The sequence below is a fragment of the Psammomys obesus genome, unplaced genomic scaffold (assembly GCF_907164565.1).
Source record: "Psammomys obesus unplaced genomic scaffold, mPsaObe1.curated_primary_1811, whole genome shotgun sequence".
Classification (NCBI taxonomy): Eukaryota; Metazoa; Chordata; class Mammalia; order Rodentia; family Muridae; genus Psammomys; species Psammomys obesus.
In genome coordinates this window covers 1-4289 of record NW_026589036.1, presented here as the reverse complement: position 1 = coordinate 4289, position 4289 = coordinate 1, and the positions used below count along the sequence as shown (strand labels likewise).

Below are 4289 nucleotides of genomic sequence, written 5' to 3'. Positions count from 1 at the left end.
GAAGAGAGCGTGGGATTGGGGAGGGGGAATGAGGGAGCGGGATACAGCTGGGATACAAAGTTAATATACTGTAACTAACATTAAAAAATATAAAAATTTAATAAAACAAAAAGACTGAGAGGTCTTGGAACACAGGATCACACCAGTGTAAAAAAATTACACTAGAGAGGTCAGGGCAAGGGAAGAATGACTTAATGCAGGATTTGGTAACATCACAGTGTAAAATAATTTTGTAAGCATTTAAATACTTGACTAATCATAGGTTGTTTAACTGTAAGGTACTTACTAAGTTATTTCCAATATAAAACACAAATGAGTGCTCGCTTCGGCAGCACATATACTAAAATTGGAACGATACAGAGAAGATTAGCATGGCCCCTGCGCAAGGATGACACACAAATTCATGAAGTGTTCCATATTTTTGCAGCAAGGGAAAAAGGCCAAGTAACATATGAAGGTAGACCTATCAGAATCACACCAGATTTCTCAACAGAAACTATGAAAGCCAGAAGGGCCTGGACAGAAATCATACCGTCCTTAAGGGACCACAGATTCCAACCCAGACTACTATACCCAGCAAAACTTTCAATCAACATAGATGGAGAATTCAAGATATTCCAAGACAAAACCAAATTTAAACAATATCTACATAGTAACCCAGCTAGCTCTACAGAAGTTACTAGAAGGGAAACTCCAAACCAAAGAAAACAACTACATCGAAGGAAACAGAGGAAATAGATAACTACACAACAAAAAAAAAAAAACCAAAAGAAGACAAGCAATGAAACTCAGTGACACCACCAACACCACATCTAAAATAAGTAACAATTGTTGGTCACTAGTTTCTATCAACATCAACGGACTCAACTCCCCAATTAAAAGACACAGACTAACAGAATGGTTGTGGAAACAGGATCCAACATTCTGTTGCATCCAAGAAACACACCTATGCAACAAAGATAAACACTACCTCAGAGTAAAGGGCTGGAAAACTGTCTTTCAAGCAAATGGTTCCAGAAAAGAAGCAGGAGTAGCCATCCTAATATCTAATAAAATAGACTTTCAACCCAAGTTAATCAAAAAAGATAAGGACGGCCACTATATTCTCATCAAAGGAAAAATCCACTAAGAGGACATCACAATTTTGAATATCTATGCCCCAAATACAAGAGCACCTACATTCGTAAATGAAACAATATTAAAGCTTAAATCACACATTGATCCTAAAACCCTAATAGTGGGAGACTTCAACACTCCACTCTCACCAAGGGACAATCAACTAGACAGAAAACAAATAAGGAAATAAAAACACTTACAGAGACCCTAAATCAAATGGACCTAATAGACGTCTACAGATCTTTTCATCCAAACTCAAAAGAGTATACCTTCTTTAGAGCACCACATGGAACCTTCTCCAAAATAGATCATATAGTTGGTCATAAAGCAAGCCTCAACAGATACAAAAAGATTGAAATAATCCCTTGTATTCTATCTGACCACCATGGACTTAAGCTGGACCTCAACAACAACAGAAATAACAAACAGCCTACACGCACATGGAAACTTAACAACCTGTTACTCAACGACAGCTGGGTTAAGGAAGAAATAAAGAAAGAAATTAAAGACTTCCTAGAATTCAATGAAAATGAAGGCACAACATACCCAAATTTATGGGACACAATGAAAGCAGTGCTCAGGGGAAAATTTATAGCACTAAGTGCCTGCAAGAAGAAATTTGTAACATCACATACAAACAACTTAATGGCCCAACTGAAAACCCTAGAAAAAAAAAAGAAGCAGATATACCCAAGAGGAGCAGAAGGCTGGAAATAATCAAACTCAGGGCTGAAATCAATCAATTAGAAACAAATAAAACTATTCAAAGAATCAACGAAACAAAAAGCTGGTTCTTTGAGAAAATCAACAAGATAGACAAACCCTTAGCCAAACTAACTAAAAAGCAGAGAGAATCTATCCAAATCAACAAAATCAGAGATGAAAAGGGTGACATAACTACAGACACAGAAGAAATTCAAACAATCATTAGGTCATACTACAAAAGCCTATATGCCACAAAATTTGAAAATCTAAATGAAATGGACAATTTTCTTGATAGATTCCATCTTCCAACATTAAGTCAAGATCAGGTAGAAAGACTGAACAGCCCAATATCCCCCAAGGAAATTGAAGCAGTCATTCACAGTCTCCCCTCCAAAAAAAGCCCTGGGCCAGATGGTTTCAGCGCGGAATTCTACCAGACCTTCAAAGAAGTGCTAACACCAATTCTCCTCAAACTATTCCACAAAATGAAACAGAAGGTACATTACCAAACTCTTTCTATGAAGCAACAGTCACCCTGATACCTAAACCACACAAAGACCCAACAAAAAAAGAGAACTTCAGACCTAACTCTCTTATGAACATTGACTCAAAAATACTCAATAAAATACTTGCAAACCGAATCCAAGAACACATCAAAGATATCATCCACCACGACCAAGTAGGCTTCATCCCAGGCATGCAAGGGTGGTTCAACATACGGAAATCCATCAATGTAATCCACCACATAAACAAACTGAAGGAGAAAAACCACATGATCATCTCCTTAGATGCTGAAAAAGCATTTGAAAAAAAAATGCTACACCCATGCATGTTTAAAGTCTTGGAGAGATCAGGTATACAAGGCACATACCTAAACATAGTAAAGGCAATATACAGCAAGCCTATAGCCAACATCAAACTCAATGGAGAGAAACTTAAATCAATCCCACTGAAATCAGGGACAAGACAAGGCTGCCCACTCTCTCCCTACCTCTTCAACATAGTACTTGAAGTCCTAGCCAGAGCAATAAGACAACTAAAGGAGATCAAGGGGATACAGATCGGAAAGGAAGAGGTCAAAGTGTCACTATTCGCAGATGATATGATAGTATATATGAGCGACCCCAAGAATTCAACCAGAGAACTCCTCCAGTTGATAAACACCTTCAGCAAAGTGGCATGATACAAAATCAACTCAAAAAAAATCAGAAGCCCTCCTGTACACCAAAGACAAAATGGCTAAGAAAGAAATTAGGGAAACAACACCCTTCACAATAGCCACTAACCACATAAAGTACCTTGGGGTGACACTAACCAAGCAAGTGAAAGACCTGTTTGAGAAAAACTTCAAGTCTCTGAAGAAAGAAATTGAAGAAGATCTCAGAAGATGGAAAGATCTCCCATGCTCATGGATTGGTAGGATTAACATTGTGAAAATGGCCATCCTGCCAAAAGCAATCTACAGATTCAATGCAATTCCCATCAAAATACCAACTCAATTCTTTACAGACCTTGAAAAAAAGATTCTCAGCTTCATATGGAGAAACAAAAAACCCAGAATCTCCAAAACAATCCTGTACAACAACAGATCATCTGGAGGTATCTCCATCCCCGATCTCAAGCTGTACTACAAAGCAATAGTAATAAAATCTGCATGGTATTGGCATAAAAACAGAAAGGAGGATCAATGGAACCGCATAGAAGACCCAGAAATAAACCCACACACCTATGAATACTCGATTTTTGACAAAGAAGCCAAAACCATTCAATGGAAAAAAGACAGCATCTTCAACAAATGGTGCTGGTCCAACTGGATGTCCACATGCAGAAAAATGAAAATAGATCTATATTTATCACCCTGCACAAAAGTAAAGTCCAAGTGGATCAAAGACTTCAACATAAAACCAGATACTCTAAATCTGTTAGAAGAAAAAGTGGGGAACAGCCTAGAACTCATTGGCACAGGAGACAACTTCCTGAACAGAACACCAACAGCACAGGCTCTAAGAGCAACAATCAATAAATGGGACCTCATGAAACTGAAAAGCTTCTGTAAAGCAAAGGACACTGTCATCAAAACAAAACGCCTGCCTACAGATTGGGAAAGAATCTTCACTAACCCTTTATCTGACAGAGGACTAATATCGAGTATATACAAAGAACTAAAGAAGCTGAAAAGCAGCAAACCAAGTAATCCACTTAAAAAATGGGGAACAGAGCTAAACAGAGAATTCTCTGTAGAGGAATATCGAATGGCAGAGAAACACTTAAAGAAATGCTCATCCTCATTAGCCATCAGGGAAATACAAATCAAAACGACCCTGAGATATCACCTTACACCCATCAGAATGGCCAAAATGAAAAACTCAAGGGACAACACATGCTGGAGAGGTTGTGGAGAAAGGGGAACCCTCCTCCACTGCTGGTGGGAATGTAAACTGGTTCAACCACTCTGGAAATCTATCTGG

At 38.3% G+C, this 4289-nt stretch overlaps 1 non-coding gene across 1 annotated transcript; it reads left to right on the top strand.

Moving 5' to 3' along the window:
- The first annotated feature begins 316 nt into the window (after positions 1-316).
- LOC129674805 (U6 spliceosomal RNA) lies at positions 317-423 on the top strand. The gene has a single exon (XR_008719848.1). It is a non-coding gene; the product is annotated as a U6 spliceosomal RNA (small nuclear RNA).
- Positions 424-4289: the final 3866 nt, after the last annotated feature.